Genomic DNA, 25,336 nt, shown 5'->3' with positions numbered 1-25,336 from the left:
GAGAACCTTCAAGGCCAAAGATTAGCTGACATCCTTCAATATGCGGTATATGAGAGCAATGTTTGGGACTTTATATGAAACATGCAGCCAGGGAGGCAACACAGCACAATGATGTCTGGTGGATAAACCATAATTGTGACCATATATATTGCATAGTGACCAGGGTTTTTTTTCCTCAGGAAATAGGTGCAGGAACTCCGTCCTTCTGAGTCACCCTTCGTCTCTGCCCCCTACCCACCTCTGAGCACTGTCTCTTGGCTCCAACCCCTACCCACTTCCCTAAATCGTCCCTTTAGAGAATACAAAATCTGGTATCATTTTGTGCTACTAAGTAATTTGTATGAAATTAGATATTCCCCACCCCAGCAACAGTAGTCCCTCCAGCAACAATAGATCCCCACACAACAACAGACCTTTCCCCCGCAAAAGAAAATACCACCCCAACAACAATAGACCCCACCAGCAACAACAGATCCTCCAGCAGCCAGCAACAGTAGACCTCTCCCTCAATAGTAGATCTTTCCCAGCAACAGAAGACCCCCTGCCAGCAACAATAAATCTGCCCAATAACAATAGACCCCCACACACACACACACAAAAAGGCTCCCAACAATGACAACAGATCCCCAGCAGCCAGCATCAATAGATCCTCCAGCACACCCCAGCAATCCTTGCCAAAAAATACATTCAGTTGTGGAGGTGCCGAAAAATGCGTTCCCCCTGAAAAAAAGCCCTGATAGTGACAAAATACATACAATATAATACAGTAAAAAAAAGGAAACTTTAATTCCATAACATAATACAAAGTAGTATAATAGCATACTGACATAGAAACATAAAAACACCAGACTCATTAATGCGCGTCTCCACAGTAATAAACATAAGTTGTATTCAAGTTGGAAGATTCCAAAAGAACATGTTATAGGTAGTATATGAAAGTAGCATAGAAGACATCAGATAGTTTGACGCGATTCGTGGCTACATTGCCACTCTTCAGGAGAAGATGCGGTGTAGATGTCTATAGAAGTATTAAAGGTACGTATTAGATAGGATAATAATTAAAAGGAATAGTACAAAAGTAAGTCCCCCACTACTTACGGAGAAGTCATGAGTCTGGGCACAGGTAATGGAAGGCAAGGGCCGGCCGGGTGGATCATCAGCCCCAGGAGGTGAGGCGGTGATCCCCATAACACAGGTGGAAGAACCAACATGAAAGGCACCGGGACAGGACCCCCCCATGGATGGTGGATGGTAGTGGGAGCCACGTATAGAAAGCCCATCTATAAAAATATACAGTATCTCATATAAGTGAGTACACCCCTCACATTTTTGTAAATATTTTATAATATCTTTTCATGTGACAACACTGAAGAAATGACACTTTGCTACAATGTAAAGTAGTGAGTGAGCAGCTTGTATAACAGTGTAAATTTGCTGTCCCCTCAAAATAACTCAACATACAGCCAATAATAAGCAAAGGACTTATTTCTTCCATACAATTGTTGTATGACATAGCAAAAAATCTGTTAGCACAGTTAACCTGGTGAGGTCAAGTGAGAGTTGTCCTCATCTGTAAATAGTTACAGTTGGAGTATCCCACTATTCCCTTCTCCCATCCAAGTTCCAACAATAAATACCAAAAAACTAAACCCCTGGATTGATTATTGGATAACGAGCAGATGAGAGTACAGATGGTCGTGTGAAAACCCCTAGTAACTGGCTGCAAGATAGGGGAAAGCCCAGGGAAGTCTACACACAGCAATCCCTATGGGGGCAGTGCTACGGACAGACACCGATTAACTTACCAGCGTGTTTTTGGAGTACGGAAGGAAACCCACACAGGCACAGGGAGAGCATGCAGATGTGCAGGTAGTGCCGTGGTTGGGATTCAAACCAATGATCCTAGTGCTGTTAGGATGTGGAGAGCGGAAAAGCAAAGTCCTACGCGTTTCATCCTACTAGGACTTCTACTGGGTAAGACTGAGCAGAGGGTAGCCTTACAAAGTGGCAGATGGGCTGGAATACAAAGTCACATCCTATGAAATATTAACTATTCCTGGCATTTATTTATATTTTAGCCCCACAGTGGTGGATTTGGCTGTAGTGACTTATTGGTAGCATAGATGAAGATACATTATACAAACACAAAACTCTTGTTTATGGCAGTAGTAATCGAAGGAGTACCCATCAAAAATGTTAAAGCGATAGTAAACTGCGAAAAAACAAAACACAACCTGCACGACAATAGCATAATGTGCTAGTATGCATCACATACTAGCACATTATGAAATACTTACCTTAGAATGAACCCCTGCAGCGGCGCCCGGTCACCGATGAGGGAGCGGTTCCCTTGGCGTTTCTTATGGGATCTCTGGCTCCGGCGCTGTGATTGGCTGGAGCTGCGATGACGTCACTCCCTCGCATGCTCGTGGGAGCCCTCCATTCCAGGAAGTTCCAACAGGATACGCTGGACCTGCAGAGCACATGCGCCACTGACGTCAGTGGCTGCATGCAGGGTCAATATCTCCTAAACCAGGGGTAGGCAACCTTTTGAGCACAGTGTGCCGAAAAATGTTTTCAAAGAAATTGAGCGTGACGATTTTATAACAAAAAAAATATGATTTTTCATAAAGTAAATGCTGTAAACTGCTTGAGTAGTGAGAAATTAACATCCTGCACTCCCCCGCCTCAGATCAGCCCCAATTCATGCAACTCCACACCTCAGATCACTATCCCCCCTGCAAATCTGTTTCACCACTGTAACCCCCTTCACATCTGCCCAACCACTGTACTACCCTGCACATCTGCCCACCACTGTAACCCCCCTGCACATCTGCCCCACCACCGTAAATCTGCCCCACCACTGTACTACCCTGCACAGCTGCCCCACCACTGTACATCTGCCCACCACTGTACTACCCTACACGTCGGCCCCACCACTGTGACTCCCCCTGCTCATCTGCCCCACCACTGTGACCCCCCTTTTTCATCTGCCCCAACACTGTGACCCCCCTGCACATCTGCCCCACCTCTGTACCCCCCTGCTCATCTGTCCCACCACTGTAACCCCCTGTACATCTGCCCCACCATAGTACCACTCTGCTCTTCTGTCCCACCACTGTAACCCCCTGCTTATCTGCCCCACCAATGTTTCCCCTTTCTCATCTGCCCCACCACTGTACCTCCCTGCACATCTGCTCCACCGCCTTACCCCCATGCTCTTGTGTCTCACAGCTGAACCATCTTCTCATCTGTCCTAACACTGAATTTATCTGCTCATCTGTCCCACCACTGTAACCCCCTTTCTCATCTGCCCCACCACTGTACCTCCTTTCTCCTCTGCCCCAACACTGAACCCCCCTGCTCATCAATTCCACCACTGTAACCCCCTTCTCATCTGCCCCATCACTGTACCCCCCTGTTTTTCTGTCCTACCGCTGAACCCCCTTTTCATCCCTCCCACTACTCTACCTGCTCCACATCTGCCCCACCACTGTACCCCTTGCTCTTCTGTCCCATGACTGTAACCCCCCTGCTCATCTGCCACATCGCTGTACCTCACTGCACATCTGCTTCACCCCTGTATCCCCATGCTCTTCTGTCTCACTACTGAATCACCTTCTCATCTGTCCTAACACTGAACCCATCTGCTCATCTGCCCCACCACTGTAACGCGCTTTCCCATCTGCCCCACCAATGTACCTCCTGCACATCTGTCTCACCTCTGTACCCCCTGCTCTTCTGCCCCCACCTCTGTTCCCCCTGCTCATCTGTCTGACCAATACACCTCCTTTCACATCTGCCCCACTGTTCTACCCCCCTGCTTGTCTTTCCCACCACTGTAACCCCCTGCTCATCTGCCCCATCACTGTACCCCCCTTCTCTTCTGTCCTACTGATGAAGCCCCTTTGTCATCTCTTCCACCACTGTACCTCCCTGCACATCTGCCTCACTACTCTACCCCCTTGCTTTTCTGTCCCACCACTGAACCCTCTTCTGATCTGCCCCAACATGGAACCCACCGGCTCATCTGTCCCACCACTGTAACCCCCTTCTCATTTGGCCCAACACTGAACCCCCCTGCTCATCTGCCCCATCACTGTACCCCCCTTCTCTTCTGTCCCACTGCTGAAGACCCTTCTCATCTCTTCCACCACTGTACCTCCCTGCACATCTGCCCCACTACTCTACCCCCTTGCTTTTCTGTCCCACCACTGAACCCTCTTCTGATCTGCCCCAACATGGAACCCACCGGCTCATCTGTCCCACCACTGTAACCCCCTTCTCATTTGGCCCAACACTGAACCCCCCTGCTCATCTGCCCCATCACCGTACCCCCCTTCTCTTCTGTCCCACTGCTGAAGACCCTTCTCATCTCTTCCACCACTGTACCTCCCTGCACATCTGCCCCACTGCTGTATCTCCTGCTCTTCTGTCCCACCTCTGAACCCCTTCTGCTCATTTTCCCCACCACTGTACCCTTCTGTTCATCTGCTCCACCGCTGTACCCTCTTCTCATCTATGATATGCATGATATTCAGAGTGGTGAAAGGAAGCAGAGATGGGACACATCTACCTGTCCTGGCACACTTATCCTGCTGATCCACCTCTCGCATCCAGCCCACGTGCTTGTATGTGATGTATGTGATGTATGTGATGTCACATACAAGCATATGGAATGGATGCGCAATGATGAGCTCATGTCGGGCATTTTCTGGAAGCAGTGGGCCTGTGTGCAGATCATAAGTCGGGCCCCCGCAGCTGGGAAAAAGTGCGGCTCTCTGTGCCGCAGCAAAAGTTGAGTGTGATTTTCATTGGGCTAAATACTGGTTGTGGCTTAAGGAGACAGAGAGTGCAGGGGTTCAGTAGTAAGTGACGCAAAGGTTCAGGAATATTGTCAACAAAGTTCCAAGAAGCTCAACAGTAATTCCACAAACTGTCCCCTGATTGTGGTTTTCTCAATCACAGTAAAATCCCTTCTTTCTGAGATTGGTAGTGGCAACCAAGCGTGTCAACTTCCTCAGATGGTGGACAAGGCTAGCAGGACTGTGATTGGCTTTAGCAGTGGCCAATGACAGTCCTCCTCCTCCTGGAAACAGGGACCCCCCCCCCCCCCCCCCCCTAGCAGAACTGCACCCAATCTCTTCCCCATCACAAAAGCTGACGATCGCAGCTACAGCAAAGTTAGAGAACCAAACAATATTTCCCATCTTTTACAATGTGTGGGGGAGCAGTGCCTCCCTCTCAGTGCGGGTACGGTGTGGGTAATTCTAACATTGGAATGCATTATTGTCTCACCGACACTTCCCTGCGCTGCTCTGCTGATGGGGAGGGGAAGGGAGTCGAGTGCCGGAAAAAGAAGATTTGTATGCCGCTTGCAGCACCTGTGCCGGGGGTTGTCTACCCCTATCCTAAACCATGCAGGTTTAGGAGATATTCTTTTTACCTACAAGTAAGCCTTATTACCTTTACCTACTTACCTTAAAGGGGGGTATACAACCGCTTTAACTGAAGCTGGTACTCCAGCCAAAATCTTTTTATTTATTCAGATCAGATTATGAGCCTTTCTCAACCTTTTTGCCCCAGAGTAACCATAAAAAATACAATAATAATTCTTGGGGACCCCCTGCTACAACATAATCAACTGGGATCACCAGGAAAAATGCATACGCAGAGATAGGTTGTAGGAAAGAAATTTGCCCGATTTCCCCCATCAACATAGACAGTGTTAATGGAATCCTTCCTACCGTTGGTGGGTAATGGGAAGAATACTAGAATGCTACTCTTACAAGTAGCTAAAAAGATAATTAATGTTATGCTGGTTGGCTTTGCCAAGTGAAGTTGGTCCTGGAACAATGCAGACACCATCAAATGGGAGGTCATTTCGCCCCAGCTCTTGGAACCCCTAGCAACCTTTGGAGGAACCCCAGGATTCCACGGCACCCTGGTTGAGAATGTAGATTATGTAGCATGGGGAAGGGTTGATGTTGCATTGAGAGAGATTTTTTTCTTACTTCCTGTCCTGAGGACCACACAGGAAGTGAGGGGAAACCTTCCTAACAGACAGGCTGAAATACCTTTCTCTGAGAAAATGCTGTATTAGGCTCACTTCAATGCTAGTCACATGAACAAAGGCCTAATCCCCTGCTGCTGCAAGGGATGATCAAAGTTCAGCCTAGCTGTGGATCCCATTCAACAGAAAACACATGATCAAATGCCTAGGCTTTTGGTCACATGACCATACATATTAAGTTTTTGTCACATGACCACATGTATTAAGGATCTCCTTTCAATCTACAAATATCTAGGTAGTTCAATATCCTAGCTGATTGGATACATATTGATTGGATAATATGGGAAGGGCCTCACAATACATATATACACTATATTGTCAAAAGTTTGGGGACACCTGCTTTTACACGCACATGAACTTTAATAGCACCCCAGTCTTAGTCCATAGGGTTTAATATTGAGTTGGTCCACCCTTTGGAGCTATAACAGCTTCAACTATTATGGGAAGGCTGTCCACAAGGTTTAGGAGTGTGTCTATGGTAAGGTTTGATTGTTTGATTCTTCCAGAAGCACATTTGTGAGGTCAGGCAATGATTTTGGACAAGAAGGCCTGGCTAATTCATCCCAAGGGTTGAGGTCAGGACTCTGTGCAGGCCAGTCAAGTTCCTGTACCCCAAACTCGCTGATCCATGTCTTTATGAACCTTGCTTTGTGCACTGGTGTGCAGTCATGTTGGAACAGAAAGGGGCCATCCCCAAACTGTTATGAAATTGTCCAAAATGTCTTGGTATGCTGGCGCCCTAAGAGTTCCCGTCACTGGAACTAAGGGGCCAAGCCCAATCCCTGAGAAACTGCCCAACACCATAATTCCCCCTCCACCAAATGATTTGGACCAGTGCACAAAGCAAGGTCCATAAAGACATGGGTAATCGAGTTTGGGATGGAGGAACTTGACTGGCCTGCACGGAGTCCTGACCTTAACCCGATAGAACACCTTTGGGATGAACTAGAGTGGAGATTGAAAGCCAGGCTTTCTCATCCATCAGTGCCTGACCTCACAAATGCTCTTCTGGAAGAATGGTCAAACATTCCCATAGACACACTCCTAAACCTTGTGGACAGCCTTCCCAGAAGAGTTGAAGCTGTTATAGCTGCAAAGGGTGGGCCAACTCAATATTGAACGTAACAGACTAAGACTGGGATGCCATTAAAGTTCATGTGCGTGTAAAGGCAGGCGTCCCAATACTTTTAACCTTATAGTGTAGTTTTGGGTGATCTAGAGGAGATTGTTCGGAGATTGTACAGTAGTCGGACTGTAACGTATATAGTTGACTGCAGAGTATTTACTGCTTATAAATCTATCTCACCTAAGACAGAGTACAGGTTCACTTTAAACATTACACAACGTAAGATTACCAGAAGGACTTTTTATTCAGGAGGTAAACCACAAATCAATGCATAGTCCAGCATCAGACTAACACGCAATAAAACATTCTTATTGGTTGATACTAATATACAGGATGACAGCTCATCTTTAAAGCCCCCTGTTCACAGGCCGTAGAGACGGTCTTAATTAGTGAACATTTTTACAGGCTGTCAGAACATTTTTCGACAACTGGCAACCCCATCGCTCCCCCCTCCCCCCCCCCATCACACAAGTGCTAGAGTGGGCAACATCTCTGTGAGCTGCGTCTAGTACTTTGTAAATGAGTGCTTTTTATTTTGTGTTTGTTAACACCTTCATGGCATGGAATGTACCACCGGTACTTGAAAAATCGGTTGCTGAAGTCCTGGAGATTTCCAATTAGTAAAAAAAAAGGGAAAAATTGTTTATTGCAATAAACAAACATGTAATAGTAAAATAATTAACAATAATTAATAAAATAACGTATATGTAAACTGTAGCAATAAATAGAGGGAACTGCTGCGCCAACTCAAAATACAAAAAGCAGCCAACACTTATGCCATGTACACACGGTCGGACTTTGTTCGGACATTCCGACAACAAAATCCTAGGATTTTTTCCGACGGATGTTGGCTCAAACTTGTCTTGCATACACACGGTCACACAAAGTTGTCGGAAAATCCGATCATTCTGAACGCGGTGTCGTAAAACACGTACATCGGGACTATAAACGGGACAGTGGCCAATAGCTTTCATCTCTTTATTTATTCTGAGCATGCGTGGCACTTTGTCCGTCGGATTTGTGTACACACGATCGGAATTTCCGACAACGGATTTTGTTGTCGGAAAATTTTATATCCTGCTCTCAAACTTTGTGTGTCGGAAAATCCGATGGAAAATGTGTGATGGAGTCTACACATGGTCGGAATTTCCGACAACAAGGTCCTATCACACATTTTCCGTCGGAAAATCTGACCGTGTGTACAGGGCATAACAATCAGACTAATGTACAAGGTAAATGGAAAAACAAAAAATGTAGCGCTATAACTAGGCCTTTTTTTCTCGGATAATAGGTGCAGGAACTCCCTGAGTCACCCCTTGTCTCTGCCCCCTACCCACCTCTGACCACCGTCCCTTGATTCCACTCCCTACCCACCTACCAGTACTGCCCCATTTAGAGAATACAGAACCAAGTATCGTTTTGTGGTGCTAAATCGTTCGTATGGAACATGTTGATGATAAAAAAGAAAAGCAGTAAAATAGATCCCCTGCAGTCAGCAACAATAGAATCCCAGCAATAGATCTCCACACAATAGACTCCCCCAGCACCAATGGACTCCACCCCAACAACAATAGATTCCCTGCAGCAACAATGAACTACCCACAACAAAATATCACACCCAGTAACAAAATATCCACCCAAGTAACATTAGACCCCCCAGCAGCAACAACAGATCTCCCAGCAGCCAGCTTCAATAGATCCTCCAGCAGCCAGTAAAAATAGACCTCTCCCTCAACAGTAGATCCGTTTCAGCAACATAAGACCCCCCAGCAACAATAGATTCCACATCAGCAACAATAGTCCCTCACACAAAATCAGATCCCCACCAGTGACAATAGATCCCCCAGCAGCCAACATCAATAGACCCTCCAGCATATCCCACACCCAATGCTATTACATACATTCAGTGCTGGAGGTGCCGGAACTGCGTTCCCCCGCGTTCCCGCTGAAAAAAAGCCCTGGCTATAACTATAATAGAAATTCACATCAGGGGTGTGAAAGTGATATCAAATGAGTTCACAAGTGTGCAGACCACCTTCATGCCTAAGCACTCAAAATCAAACATGAGTATTGCAAAGATTCATATGTAAGTAAGTGTCTGTAAACAGTGCAAAACAGCAGCAATATTGCAACACATAAGAAGGACTAGACCCAAATAAATGGGAAATCTTGGATGTTATACCAGCAAATTTATTGGATAAGCGCAGTAAAAGAGGTGGCTATGATAACGTAAAGCACCCAACGCGTTTCGTCTGCTAAGACTTCAACTGGGGTATACGCTATCATAGCCACCTCTTTTACTGCGCTTATCCAGTTCAATTGAACCAAATTTTTACCATCCGTTTTTATTTAATGAAAATATTTTTATCAATAAATTTTTTTTCTTACATTATCGGATTTACACCATGTGGAAGCCTTGTTTCTTTATCTTTCCCATATTATATGTGGGGGGTTGCTGCTAAGAGAGTGGAATCCGGTGGAAGACCCAAGCCTATATTTGAATAAGTAACCTGACCAAGAAAAACAAGCACAGGAACATCAGGCCTATCTCTATCCCTTCCAGGAGTGTTGAAGTTGCTCACAACTTCACTCTTCCTGCCTATCCGGCACCCTTCCAGGATTGAAATCATCTTTAACCCTACCGCTCAGACGGTACAAGCCTATACGACTCACCGCCAACGGCCAGTGAGTCCAACGTTTCTGGAAAGGGCATTTCATTTCTTCCAGTTGAAGTGTTTGTCTTAAGGAGATCTGGCCCTGGATGTTGGTATATCATGTAACAGGCTGTACAGGATATATATACAAGTTTTGAACATCTTTCACCCTCAAAGAACTGTCAACTCTTATAGCAATTTTAGTTCACATATGTCCAATAGCCATTCTATCACATTACTGTGTATCAATCCTGTGTTTACACGCATAGCTACATGTGCATTTGTCTCTATATGTCTGCATGGATATGCTGGTATAACATCTGAGATTGTTTTGCACTGTTTACAGACATTTACTTACATATGAATCTTTGCAATACTCATGTTTGATTTTGAGTGCTTAGGCATGAAGGTGGTCTGCACACTTGTGAACTCTTTTGATATCACATTCACACCCATGATGTGAATTTCTATTATAGTTATAGCGCTACATTTTTTGTTTTTCCAAACTGTAGCAATAAACATTTTGTTGTAGCTCCCCTTTGGTCTGTTTAAAATGCCATTGAGGCCTCATATGTGCACAGGCACCTGTCTGTTGTCCTGTACAGGACGTCTCTAGTGGGGATGAGCCGAAGCGCCCCCCACCCCCCCGGTTTGGTTCGCAGCAGAACACCGTTAAAGTCTATGGGACACGAACTTGAAAAATCAAAAGTGCTAATTTTAGAGGCTTATATGTAAGTTATTGCCATAAAAAGTGTTTGGGAACCAAGGTCCTACCCCAGGGGACATGTATCAATGCAAAAAAAAATTTTAAGAATGGCCGTTTTTTCGGGAGCAGTGATTTTAATCAGTGGTCATCAACCCTGTCCTCAGGGCCCACTAACATGCAAGATAACTGAAATACATCACAGGTGATATCATTTGCTGCTCAGTGATTGCAGTATTCTAGTCTGTATCACCCCAAGGTAATCCATAAAACCTGGTCTGTTAGTGGGCCCTGAGGACAGGGTTGATGACCACTGATTTTAATATTGCTTAATGTAAAACAATAAAAATGAAATATTCCTTTAACCACTTCCCGCCCGCCCTATAGCAGATTGACGTACGGGAAGTGGTTCCGTTATCCTGACTGGGCGTCATATGATGTCCAGCAGGATAACATGCCACCGCGCGCCCCTGGGGCGCGCATCACGGCGATCGGTGGAGCGGTATGTCAGCCTGACACACCGCTACACCGATCTTGGTAAAGAGCCTCCAGCGGAGGCTCTTTACCACGTGATCAGCCGTGTCCAATCAGGGCTGATCACGCTGTCAATGGGAAGAGCCGTTGACAGGCTTTTCCTCACTCGCGTCTGACAGACGCGAGTAGAGGAGAGCTGATCGGCGGTTCTCCTGACAGGGGGGAGTCTGCGCTGATTGTTTATCAGCGCTGCCCCCCCTCAGATCACCACACTGGACCACCAGGGATCGCCACTAGGACCACCAGGGAAGGGGCAACATGTGGATGGCCAGGTATGTACCCCATGGCCATCCACATGTGCCCAATCTGTGCCAATCAGTGCCCACAAATGGGCACTGATTGGCACCATTATGTTCCAGATCTGCCCATCAATGCCCCCAATATGTTTGATCAGTGCCACCTGTCATTGCCCATCGGTGCCACCTGTCATTGCCCATCGGTGCCACCTGTCAGTGCCTATTTGTGCCCATCAGTGCCCACCTATCAGTGCCCATCAGTGCCACACATCAATGCCACCCATAAGTACCCATCAGTGCCACCCATATGTACCAATCAATTCCACCGACGAGTGTCCATCAGTGCCACCAATGAGTGCCCATCGGTACCACCTATGAGTGCCCATCAGAGCCACATACCAGTGCCACCTATCAGTGCCCATCAGTGCCCATCATCAGTGCCCGTCAGTGCCACCTCATTGGTGCCACCTCATCGGTGCCCATCAGTGCCGCCGTATCAGTGCCCGTCAGTGCAGCCATATCAGTGCCTGTCATTGAAGGAGAAAACATACTTATTTACAAAAATTTTTAACAGAAACAAAGAAAAACTTTGTTTTCAAAATTTTCGGTCTTTTTTTATTTGTTGCGCAAAAAATAAAAACCGTAGAGGTGATCAAATACCACCAAAAGAAAGCTCTATTTGTGGGAACAACATGATAAAAAATTTGTTTGGGTACAGTGTAGTATGACCGCGCAATTGTCATTCAAATTGCGACAGCGCTGAAAGCTGAAAATTGGCCTGGGCGGGAAGGTGTCTAAGTGCCTGGTATTGAAGTGGTTAAATATCGTGCCTGGGGGTGTCCTTAGTATGCCTGTAAAGTAGCACATCTTTCCCATGTTTATAACAGTGCCACAGCAGAATTACATTTTTAAAGGAAAAAATTTCATATAAAACTGCTTGTGGCTGGGGATCGTCGGATCCCATCAATATAGATAAAAATACCAGAAATACAAAAAAAAATGTTGTGGGTGTCACCCCAAAGAGCCATACCAGGCCCTTCAGGTCTGGTATGGATATTAAGGGGAACCCCGCATCCAAATTTAAAAAAAAATGATGTAGGGGTCCCCCAGGCACTATATACTCTGAACAGCAGTATATATATTGTACGGCCTGCCCTATATACTCTGCAGAAAATTGGGCCTTAGGTGTTGGTGGTACCAGAACACTGTAAGCCCTCACAGTTACTCTTGTTGGGCCCAGGAATGGGCCCTGCTGTGAAATATTATATCAAGAATTGTAATTACATGCCCCTGTTAAACAGGGGCAGAAAAATTGGGCCTTGGGCGGTGGTGCCACAACACTGTAAGCCCTCACAGATACTTTTGTTGGGTGCAGAAACAGGCCTTGCTGTGAAATATTATATCAAAAATTGTAATTACATGCCCCTGTTAAACAGGGGCAGAAAAATTGGGCCTTGGGTGGTGGTGGTGGTACCACAACACTGTAAGCCCTCACAGTTACTCTTGTTGGCGCAGGAACGGGCCCTGCGTTGAAATATTATATCAAAAATTTTAATAACATGACCCTGTTAAACAGGGGCAGAAAAATTAGGCCATGGGTGGTGGTGGTGGTGCCACAATACTGTAACCCCTCACAGATACTCTTGTTGGGCACAGGAAGGGGCCCTGCTGTGAAATATTAGATCAAGAATTGTAATTACATACCCCTGTTAAACAGGGGCAGAAAAATTGGGCCGGGGTGGTGGTGCCCTAAACCAAAAATATTGTTGGAAGCTAGCATTATCAAGATTGAGGAGGGATATGATAGTCAGCTTAGGCAGTCTTCAAGGGATCCCACATCCATAGCAAATTCAATCAGTTACATCAGCATCGGTGCTTGATAGCTACTGATCCAAGACTGATTAGTTTTTATGAATGTGAGCCTATCAACAGAGTCTGTGGACAGGCACACTCTTTGATCCATTACAAACCCTCCAGCAGCACTGAATGTGCATTTAGAAAACATGCTGCATGCAGGACAGGCCCGTAGCTCAATTGCATATTGAGCAAGTTCTGGCCAGTTGTCCATCCTCAAGACCCAGTAACCCAGTGGATGCTCTGTTGAAAAGGTCTCCAAGTCTGCTCTTGCCCCTAGATATTCCTGCACCATGTAATGCAGACGCTGGCGATAGTTGCTTGAACTAATCAGACCTTGGCGCTGAGGACTGAAAAATTGTTTAAAGGCATCGGTCAGCCGGCCACCTTCTCCACCGCTCTTCCTCTGACTGAACGAAGCCTCAGCAACACGTTGTCCAGCACCAGGAAATTGTAACTTCCAGGGTCTAGAAATGCGTTGCACAAACCTTTCTTCAAGGCCTCCTGAAGATGTTTCATCCTCTGCTCCCTCTGCGAAGGCAGGATGAGTTCTGCAACCTTACCCTTGTAACGTGGATCAAGAAGGGTTGCCAGCCAGTAATGATCCCTCTCCTTGATACCACGAATCCTAGGGTCCTTTTGCAGACTTTGCAGAATCAGGGAGGCCATGCAGCGTAAGTTTGCAGAGGCATTTGATTCTGAGTCCTCTGGGTCACTAAGGATCACATGATCCGTAACTACCTCCTCCCAGCCACGTACAACTCCTTGGGTTTCTGGGGACTGAAAATCATCCCTTGAAGACTGCTGCTGCGTGGTATCCTCTATATCCATGCTGACACAATCCTCCTCCTCCTCTTCTTCCTGTGTGTTTGGTGGGCCCGCAGGAATGCTATCTGGATAAAGGGGGCCTTGAGAGGTAAGGAAGTCCTCCCGCTGTTCTGCCTCAAGTGCCCTGTCCATGATTCCACGAAGTGTGTGCTCCAACAGGAAGACTAGAGGGACAGTGTCCCTGATGCATGCATTGTCACTCACCATCCTTGTGGCCTCCCCAAATGGTAACAGGACAGTGCATGGATCCTGTTCAGTAGCCACTGGCATGGCTAAAAGAAGCCAAGCTCCCCTGACCCTGTCCTGGTGCCATACTCGCACAGGTACTCATTGATGTCCTTCTTCTGTGTGTGCAGCCTTTGCAGGATTGCCAACGTTGAGTTCCACCTGGTGGGCGTGTTACAAATGAGGCAGTTGGTGGGCAGGTTGCATTCCCTTTGAATGTCAGCCAGCCGAGCACTGGCATTGTATGACCGGCGGAAATGACCACAGACTTTTCTGGCCTGCCTCAGGAGATCCTGTAAGCCTGGGTACCTGCTCAAGAACTGCTGCACCACCAAATTCAGGACGTGTGCCAAACATGGAACATGGGTCAAGTGTCCCTGTCGGAGGGCGGAGAGAAGGTTGGTGCCATTGTCGCATACAACCATTCCTGGCTGAAGCTGGCGTGACGTCAACAACCTCTGAGCCTGCCCCTGCAGAGCTGACAGAATCTCTGCCCCAGTGTGGTTCCTGTCCCCTAGGCAGACCAACTCAAGCACCGCATGGCATCTTTTAGCCTGACTGCTTGCGTAGCCCCTTGAATGCTTACGGAGCACCGCTGGTTCAGAGGACAAATCTGCAGAAGAGGCCATAGAGGAAGAAGAAGAGGAGGGGGTGGAGAAGAGAGCTGTGGCAGAATCACCACTAGCATTTTGGAGGCGTGGTGGCGGAACAAGCTCCAACAACACTGAATCCTGCCCTGCATCCTTCCCAGCTGCCAGCAGAGTTACCCAGCGTGCCATGAAGGAAAGGTAACGTCCATGCTCATGCCTGAGTCAGCGATATTAACCTTACTGCTGACCGTCTTGTCCAACGAGGCCAAAACATTGTCTTCCACATGCACCTTCCTTGAAAAGAAATGGCGTTTTGGAACCTGTCACTGAGGTACCGCACATTCCACAAATTCACGAAAGGGGGCAGAGTCTACCAGCTGAAAAGGCAGCAGTTGCAGTGCTAGCAATTTGGCCAAGCTAGCATTTAGACGCTGAGCATATGGATGGCTGGGACCGAATTTCTTTTTACAGCTCAGCAACTGTGGTAGGGAAATTTGCCTGCTAAAATCAGATGGTGGTGCACTGCTAGCAGATTGGCTGCAAGTACTTGGGACACCTATTGCTATACCTTCATTCCTCTCAGTGCAGGTTTTTGAGAGGCCTGGAGGTATAGTAGGGTTGGAGATCCCAGATGAGGAGCAAGGAGAATTCCGCCTTTTTTTTTGATGTGGGTCTTTCAAGTGCTGTTGCCAACGGACTGCATGGCAGGTCATCATATGTCTGGTCAAGCATGTGGTGCCCAAGCGGCTGCTGTTCTGGCCAGTCTTGATCCACTTCAAGGTTGCAAACAGCAATGGTACGATCTGCTGCACTGGTGTCGAAAAAGGCTCACACCAAGGAACTTTTAAAAGTCAGCGGAGAGTCAGTAGCGCCCTGCACCTGCAGAGCTCTGCGGTGTGATAGGTGCAATAGGGTGGCTGCCCTTAAGCTGCCCCCTAGAGGACATCCTGCTTTGTTGGAGTTGTACTTCCTCCTCCTCCTCTCTTCTCTCAGGCACCCAAGTACAGTCAGTGACCTCATCATCCCCTCCCTCCTCGTCACTGCAGCAAACTTGGCAGTATGCTGCAGCTGGGGGAACATGACTGCCAGTTTCTTGTCCTTCTTGGGCACCCCCTCTCTCTAGGCTCATGTTACTCCCTTTCTCAACCTGGGAACCAACACTGGAGCCTTCAAATCGCTGCGCATCCTCCAGCAGCATGTACCCAACACTGTGGTTGAATAATTCTGGGGACTCCTCCGTGCATGATGGTGGGGCTACGGAAGGAGTGACTGTGGACAAGGAGCCGGTGGAATAGGCCGCTTTGGAAACTTGCTTTTGAAGGCAAACTACTCTGAGCCTGGGTGACAGAGGATGAGGAGGATGAGGACGGCTTTGTTATCCATTCCACCAACTCTTCTACATGTTCTGGCTCAATAACATAGCCAGCAGCAAAAAAAAAAGACAAGCGTGCCCCACGGCCAGAGGCTTCTTGCCCTCTTTTAGTGGCCTGTGAGCGTCTGCCTCTCCTTGGTGGCCTTCCGCACATGTATTTTTTATTTTGCAACACCACACTACACTGTATTAGATACTGTGTACACCGCCTGAAGTGTATTAGAAACTGTACACACTGTATTAGATACTGTGTACACCGCCTGAAGTGTATTAGAAACTGTACACACTGTATTAGATACTGTGTACACCGCCTACACTGTATTAGAAACTGTACTATGGCTGCACTGTATTGTGTACTGTGTACACCACCAGAAGTGTAGTAGAAACTGTACACACTGTATTAGATACTGTGTACACCACCAGAAAAGTAGTAGAAACTGTACTGCGGCTGCACTGTATTGTGTACACCACCAGAAGTGTAGTAGAAACTGTACACACTGTATTAGATACTGTGTACACCGCCTGCACTGTATTAGAAACAGTACACCACATAATGCACTGTACATATAGGCTATACTGGATGCAGAGTGTGTGTGTGTATATGTATAGATATATACACACAAGACTGTATATAGGCTACACTGGATGCAGAGTGTGTGTGTGTATGTGTGTGTGTGTGTGTATATATATATATATATATATATATATATATATATACATATATACATTATCTCACGAAAGTGAGTACACCCCTCACATTTTTGTAAATATGTTATATCTTTCCATGTGACAACACTAAAGAAATGACACTTTGCTACAATGTAAAGTAGTGAGTGTACAGCTTGTATAATGGTGTAAATTTGCTGTCCCCTCAAAATAACTCAACACATAGCCATTAATGTCTAAACCGCTGGCAACAAAAGTGAGTACACCCTAAGAGAAAATGTCCAAACTGGGCCCAAAGTGTCAATATTTTGTGTGGCCACCATTATTTTCCAGCACTGCCTTAACCCTCTTGAGCACGGAGTTCACCAGAGCTTCACAGATTGCCACTGGAGTCCTCTTCCACTCCCCCATGACGACATTGCGGAGCTGGTGGATGTTAGAGACCTTGCGCTCTTCCACCTTCTGTTTGAGGATGCCCCACAGATGCTCATTAGGGTTTAGATCTGGAGACATGCTTGGCCAGTCCATCACCTTTACCCTCGGCTTCTTTAACAAGGCAGTGGTCATCTTGAGGATGTTTTTGAGGTTGTTATCCTGTATACTGCCCTGTGTTCTAGTCTCTGAAGGGAGGGGATCATGCTCTGTTTCAGTATGTCACAGTACATGTTGGCATTCATGGTTCCCTCAATGAACTGTAGCTCCCCAGTGTCGGCAAAACCCATGCAGCCCCAGACCATGACACTCTGAACCTGAACTAGAACCTCCCAGGGTTCAATCCGTAGCAGTCAGTCCTAGGGTCCACTACCTAGCGGTGCACTTCTGACTCCTACAGAGTGCATCTGTCACCTAGCCTCAAGGTGACCTGACAGTTTGATCAGCCATGGACCCGGCTGATGTGCCGCTACCCACAGATGATCCGTTGCAGGGCTTAGTTCGCAGACTTGAGACCCAGGAATCGCATCAGACCCAGGTCATGCAATTCCTTCAGGATTTGGCATCCCGTTTTGAACAGGTTCAGGCCTCATTAGGACCCCTGGTTCAGCAACCTCAACCGCTATCTGCTGCTGCACCTATCGCACCAGTTGCAGCCACACATCCATTACATCTGCCAGCTCCGGCCCGTTTCTCTGGGGACTCCACTGCCTGCAGGGGGTTCCTTAGCCAGTGCACAATTCATTTTGAGCTTCTGCCTCAAAACTTCCTGTCCGATCGGGCAAAGGTAGCCTATATTATATCCCACCTGTCCAGGGAGGCGTTAGCCTGGGCTGCCCCTCTGTGGGAACTAAATGATCCACTGGTTTCTAGCCTGTCTGATTTCTTGAAACTTTTTTTGAATATCTTCGAGGAACTGGGTCGTGTCTCCTCACCAGCCAGCGCCCTTTTATGTCTCCGTCAAGAGTCCGCTTCTGTGGGACAATACGCTCTTCATTTTCGTACTTTGACTGCTGAGCTGAGTTGGAATAATGAGGCCCTAGTTGCAACCTTTTTACATGGCCTCTCTGATAGAGTGAAGGATGAATTAGCAGGAAGATCTCTCCCTGCTGATCTGGATGGTGTCATCACCTTGTGTAACCAGATCGATATTTGCTTTCAGGAGAGGGCCCAGGTAAAAGGACGCCAGCACTCCCCGTTCTTTAGGCAGCCTGAGCTCCATTTCCCTTCTCTTCATTCCGAGGAGCACCTCCTGCCTGCTGAGGAACCTATGCAGCTGGGCCGGACCAAGTTATCTCCCGAAGAACGCACTAGGCGCAGAACTCTGGGCCTGTGCCTCTACTGTGGCGTCAAAGGTCATTTTCATGATACTTGTCCTCTTCGTCCGGAAAAACGCTCAGGGCTAATACATCTGGAAGGTGGAGTATTGGACCTTGAAATATCACCTTCACCTTCTTGTCTTCTCCTTTCTGTGTTCCTTCATGTTGGCGCTTCCCCTTGTTCGGTTTCGGCATATCTGGATTCCGGAGCTGCTGGCAATTTCATGGACTGGGGAACTGCGTCTTCCATGAGACTTACCCTTTTGCCCCTTACAATACCATTGGTGGTCTTGGCGATTGATGGCACTGTTCTCCCAGGGGGCCCTATCCGCTTCCACACCCTCCCTGTTAAGATGTCGGTAGGGACGCTCCACCAGGAGTGGATATCCTTCCTTGTCTTACCTAAGGCTTCATCTCTTATCATATTAGGTTTTCCTTGGTTACGGCTCCATTCTCCACATGTTGACTGGACTGCTGGACAGATCTTGACTTGGGGTTCCTCCTGTTTTTCCTCCTGCCTACTCAAGGTTACCCCAAAAGAGAAACTTCCTGTTGCCACCATCCCAGTATCTTCTGCTCTTCCCGCTGCATATAGCGATTTCTCGAATGTCTCCTGCAATAGTCGGGCTGAGGCACTCTCTGGGTCGTGTGGCACTCTGGATGAGGAGCCCACCTGTGAACCTGAGCCTATCAGTCACCTATCAGTTTGCATGGCCATTTCCCTTTGCCTGTCCCTGGACCCCCTTGGACACACACCCAGGCTGACTCGTCCACCAGTTCCACAGTCGCTACACCCTGTGATGCAATTCTGGTGGTCGCTGCATCTGGCGATGCTGTTCAGTCGGCCTCTGCACCAGTCCAGCCTATGCCCAGTGAGCTTCTTGCTTCTTGTTCAAGACCTTCTGTAACCTGGCCTCAACCTACTGCGACTACGTCCGTTCAAACCTGTTTAAGAGACTCAATCCATCCATTGGATAGACTGCCTCATTCGGCCAGGTGGGGTTTTCAATCTTTTGTTCAGGGCTCTCTGCATTCTGTTTGTGTTCAGCTATCCAGCTTAACTCTTGGGACACGTCACCTTCTAACCAACCTGACCTCAGGGATCCACTGACCTCTACCCAGTCTGATGGTCCTGTGTTGGATGTCCAGCTCATCTTTAAGGGTCTGGGGGACCCTGCTCAGACTCCTGATGGTCTTCTTATGCCTTTACCCATTCCTAAGAAGTCTTTAGCCCTCAATAAGTCCTCTAGTCCTCTCCTTACCTCGGTTTCGGTCTCTTAGGATAATCTTAAGTACAAGGTTAGTCAAGTTCTCTATTCCCGGCGTCGTAGAGGCATTCTTCAGTAACACGTACATTCGGAAGGGTTTGGTCCTGAGGAGAGGTCTTGGATTACTGCATCTGAGATCTTTGCGCTTCGTCTGTTGAGGAGGTTTCATCTGGAGTTTCCCTTTAAGCCAGGGCCCAGGAGGGGGGAGGGGGAGGCCTCATAAGTGTGTGGGGGGGGGGTACTGTCACGGTTATGCAATAGAGTTTTCTGTCAGCTTACCTGTCTCCATGTGTTCATCTCTAAAGACCAGCTGCCTCTCACCTGACTGGTTTTATAACCTCTCCTCTAAGCATGGCCCCACCCCAGGCCCTATCAGGGAACCCTATATTAACCTGTGCACTGCAAGCCAGCAGTGCTGATCAACCATTGGGTGTTAGCTTTCATGTGTACTTGTTGTGTTTCCTACGTCTGATTCCAGTTACCGACTTTGGCCTGTTCTTAACTATTCCTGTCTGCTCGTGACCCTGACCTTTGGCGTGTCCCCGACCATCCCTGTTTGCCTGTGCCCCTGAATCTTGGCGTGAACTCTGTTGTCCTTGTCTGCTTGTGGCCCCGACCTTGGCTTGTCCCTTACTTTCCTTGTTGTTCCAGCCTGCTGCCTCCTTCCTCTTCTCCTGTAGTCTACCGTGAGCGTGAGCTGTGAGACCCTGGGGGCCGCGACCTGGAACCAGACTGCAGCGCAGTCCATCCTCACCACTGGAGACTCTGGTGAACACCTGCTGGCTCTTAGACTCCGCGCCCTGGGGAATCTATGCTCTAGCTCCCAGTGGGATCTGTGTCAGTGATCCAGTAGACCTGCTTCCTGAACCTCCCAGGGTTCAATCCGCAGCAGTCAGTCCTAGGGTCCACTACCTAGCGGTGCACTTCTGACTCCTACAGAGTGCATCTGTCACCTAGCCTCAAGGTGACCTGACACCTCTCCTCAATGCAAGACACGTGAAAGCCCACATGGAGTTTGCTAAAAAACACCTGAAGGACTCCAAGATGGTGAGAAATAAGATTCTTTGGTCTGATGAGACGAAGATAGAACTTTTTGGCCTTAATTCTAAGCGGTATGTGTGGAGAAAACCAGGCACTGCTCATCACCTGTCCAATACAGTCCCAACAGTGAAGCATGGTGGTGGCAGCATCATGCTGTGGGGGTGTTTTTCAGCTGCAGGGACAGGACGACTGGTTGCAATTGAGGGAAAGATGAATGCGGCCAAGTACAGGGATGTCCTGGACAAAAGCCTTCTCCAGAGTGCTCAGGACCTCAGACTGGACCGAAGGTTTACCTTCCAACAAGACAATGACCCACAGCTAAAATAACGAAGGAGTGGCTTCACAACAACATGACTGTTCTTGAATGGCCCAGCCAGAGCCCTGACTTAAACCCAATTGAGCATCTCTGGAGAGACCTAAAAATGGCTGTCCACCAACTGAGCAAATGGTCTGAATACTTAGGACCATGTGATATTTCAGTTTTTCTTTTTTAATAAATCTGAAAAAATGTCAACAATTCTGTGTTTTTCTGTCAATATGGGGTGCTGTGTGTACAATAATGAGGAAAAAAAACGAAATTAATTGATTTTAGCAAATGGCTGCAATATAAAAAAGACTGAAAAATGTAAGGGGGTCTGGATACTTTCCGTCCCCACTGTATATCTATCTATCTATCTATCTATCTATCTATCTATCTATCTATCTATCTATCTATCTATCTATCTATCTATCTATCTATCTATCTATCTACACCGCCTGAAGTGTATTAGAAACAGTACACCACGGAATGCACTGTAGATATAGCCTACTCTGGATGCAGTATATATGTGTATATATACATATATATATATATATATATCTATATATATATAGATATATATATATATACACGAGACTGTGTGTATATATATATATATATATATATATATATATATATATATATATATACATATATATATAAATACACTGCCTGCACTGACTGAATATTGAGTAAACACTGAATATATAGTCTACGCTAAATGCAGAGTGTGTGTGTGTGTGTATATATATATATATATATATATATATATATATATATATATATATATATATATATATATATATATATATATATATACATAATATATAAATATAAATATATATAAAAAAAATATATATATATATATATATATATATATATATATATATATATATATATATATATATATATATATATATATATATATATATATATATACACATATATATATATTTATCTCTATCAAATGCACTGCCACTATATCTCTGTCCACGCCAACAACGCTACACACGGCCGCAGCGTAAGCAGCCTTATAAAGTGTGGGGCGTAGACTTAGTACCCCAGAGCCATGATTGGCCAAAGGCACCCTGCCTTTGGCCAATTATGGCTCTCTTAGCAGAGTGGGTTGTGATTGGCCAAAGCATACAGGTCAGGTGCATGCTTTGGCCAATCATCATACAGCAATGCACCGTAATCTCGCACTGCATTATGCGTTTTACTGCGTTTTGCGGCGCTCGAATTTTCCGCAAATGCCCCATAATGTTCACTCTTCAGCGAACGGGTGAACACCCGATATTCGAGTCGAACTTATGTTCAAGTCAAACTTATGTTCGACCTGAACATCAAGCTCATCTCTAGTCTCTAGTGTCGGGCACCTAGGGTGCATGCTCTGCATCTTCTGTGGGATGCCCTGGGTCCCTGATGCCATGATCCCCAGTCACAGACTTCAGAGCCAAAGGAAACATCCTTTAGGCTCCTCCTCCGCTCTGAAGTGTCACATGGCACAGCACAAGGGGGAGCCTGGGACCAAGGGCATCTCCAAAGCTGTGCTGAGGTCTGCACATTCAGGGAGGGGGAATTGTAGTGGGGGGACAAAATAACCTGGGGGGGGGGTGGATAACCAAAATTGGTGTTGGGGGTGAAAGGATTAGTGGTAGATGGGTGTTGGGGGCATTTGTGCTGGGGGGGGGGTTTGTGCTGAGGGGGTTAGGAGAATTTGGGGGTGCAGGGGACTTGTGCTTAGATAGGGATTTGGGTGGAGATGTGCTGGAAGGGGGATTTTTTGGGGGGAGGACTTGTGCTTGGAGGGGGTATTTGGGGGTGGAAGAGGATTTTTGTCAATGGATTATTGGGGGGGAGGGGATTTGTGCTGAGAGGGTTAGAAGGAGGATTTGGGGGTGGAGGGGACTTGTGCTTGGGGAGGGATTTGGGGGGAGATGATTTGTGCTGGAAGGGGGGATTTTGGGGAGGACTTGTGCTTGAAGGTGGGATATGGGGGTGGAAAATGATTTTTGCTAATGGATTATTTGGGATGGGGGGGGGTATTTGTTCTGGGGGGGAATGGGGGATTTGTGCTGGGGGGACTACTTATGGGGGGGGGGGGGTCTGTGCTAAGATGGGGAATGTGTGTGGAATTTGTTTGGAATGGGTGTTTTGTGGGAATTCGATTTGTGCTTGAGGCGGGGGAATCGGGTGGGGGGAGAGCACTTGTACCCAGGGGGGATTTGTGTGTGTGTGTGGGGGGTTCTGCACAAAAGCATATTTAATGAAAGTGTTACATTTTTAAAGTGATTGTGCTGTGGGTTATTGTATGTCAATCAGACTGTTGCTTGTGGAACAAAAATTAAAGCATAATTAATGGATACAAGGAGGCTTGGGTTTCATTTAATCATGCCCCTTTTAACCCTTCCACTGTTAATGTAATTTGGCACAGAGGTGTGCTATTCACTCCGCATTACTTTGAACACACAGAACCCTTGAAAGAGCACCTACTTCAGGCTCTGCACAGATGTACCACCCGATTTATACTTTTTTACACTATTCACCTTTAATTGGATTGTTTGGTGTTTTTGATACTTATGTGAAGTGATATAATTTATTACACTTTATTTGTCACTTATTGGTTTAATATTTAAATAACCTTAGTTGTCATTGGAGGGATTGTGGATTTTATCTTGCACTGTATACTTTGGGTAAGAGTCACCATCACTATTATTTACCTGAGTCTGTTTTATCAGAAGCATTTTGCAGCTAAGAGGGTCAGTGCTTCACTGTTTTTTACGGATTTTATACTGTATTTAATACTTTTGTAGTACCCTCTTGTGTAGAGTGCTAGTGTAAATAGGTGTTTGTGTAGGTAAATTGTTAGCTTGGCTGAGAGCCAGGCTGGGTTGAATCTGGGTAAGGGTGAGTGACTCAGGGAGTCTGGGCGACTCATCAGGCTGCACCTCTAACACTTCCCCTTACTTGCTGGAACCTTGGAGAAGCTTCCAGAAGAATGGGAGTGGGGTTAGGAGGAGCTGCTTGGAGTATTGAGGCTGGCCCCAGCCAATCCCCTGCAAATTGGCTGGCAGGGGTAAGACACCTCTTAAATACTCTGGGTCATCCCAGCAGGGGCAGTGAGTTTGGTTGGAAGATGGAGAGTGCTGAGGAGGCTGTCGGTGGCCCTTCAGGGTGCCCCTCCAGTCTGGGAGAGGGGTGACCCTGGGGCTCGGGTGCTGGAGGGATCTTCTTACAACACACGGAGGAGTCCTGTCCAGAGGCACGAGAGCAAGAGTGGGGACAGCAGGAGCCAGCGAGCACATCCAGGAGATCTCCAGGAGAAGTCAGCCGGGTGGGGCAGTTTGTCCCGAGCAAAAGTGGGCATCCCATAATATTCCCTCTACCCTATACCTATATTTTATCCCCTCAATAAAACATAAAAACAAGCACTGGACTATTCCTTGACTCTGGGATACTGTGAAGATTTGGTGTGCCTGGCTGTGCAGGGTGGGTGATCCCTATTCACCAGTGGCTCCTACGTGTGGTGCGCTACACGTTGAACAAGTGTCACCATCACTATTATTTATTTGACTTTATCTGTTTTATTTGAAGTTTTCTACAGTTAAGAGGGTCAGTGTTTTACTGTTTTTAATCTTTTACACTCCGCATTGTTACTATCCTTGGGTAAATCAGCCAGAACCCCGGAGAATTTATAGTACGTGTCTGTGTTAAGTAGCCATACAGCATGGCTAGTTGGGATTGATTCATCTAGGCCAGGGATATGCAATTAGCGGACCTCCAGCTGTTGCAGAACTACAACTCCCATGAGGCATAGTAAGACTCTGACAGCCACAAGCATGACACCCGGAGGCAGAGGCATGATGGGACTTGTAGTTTTGCAACAGCTGGAGGTCCACTAATTGCATAACCCTGATCTAGGCTCTCAGTCCATCAGTTACTGTGACAATTGCTAAGCCCTGATGAAGGGAAATTGTTTTGTCCACGAAATGTGTTGGTTGTCATTTGATGTTTTTTGGCCATTTGGTGAAATAAATGACATTTCTGGATTCTCAGCACACGTGTTTGGCCCTCCTTCTGGTTAAACCGTATAAGGAAACTGCAATGGCTGTGATTC

This window comes from Aquarana catesbeiana, linkage group LG08 (assembly GCF_042186555.1).
Source record: "Aquarana catesbeiana isolate 2022-GZ linkage group LG08, ASM4218655v1, whole genome shotgun sequence".
In the NCBI taxonomy this organism is placed as follows: Eukaryota; Metazoa; Chordata; class Amphibia; order Anura; family Ranidae; genus Aquarana; species Aquarana catesbeiana.
Note: the sequence above shows the minus strand (reverse complement) of the source record.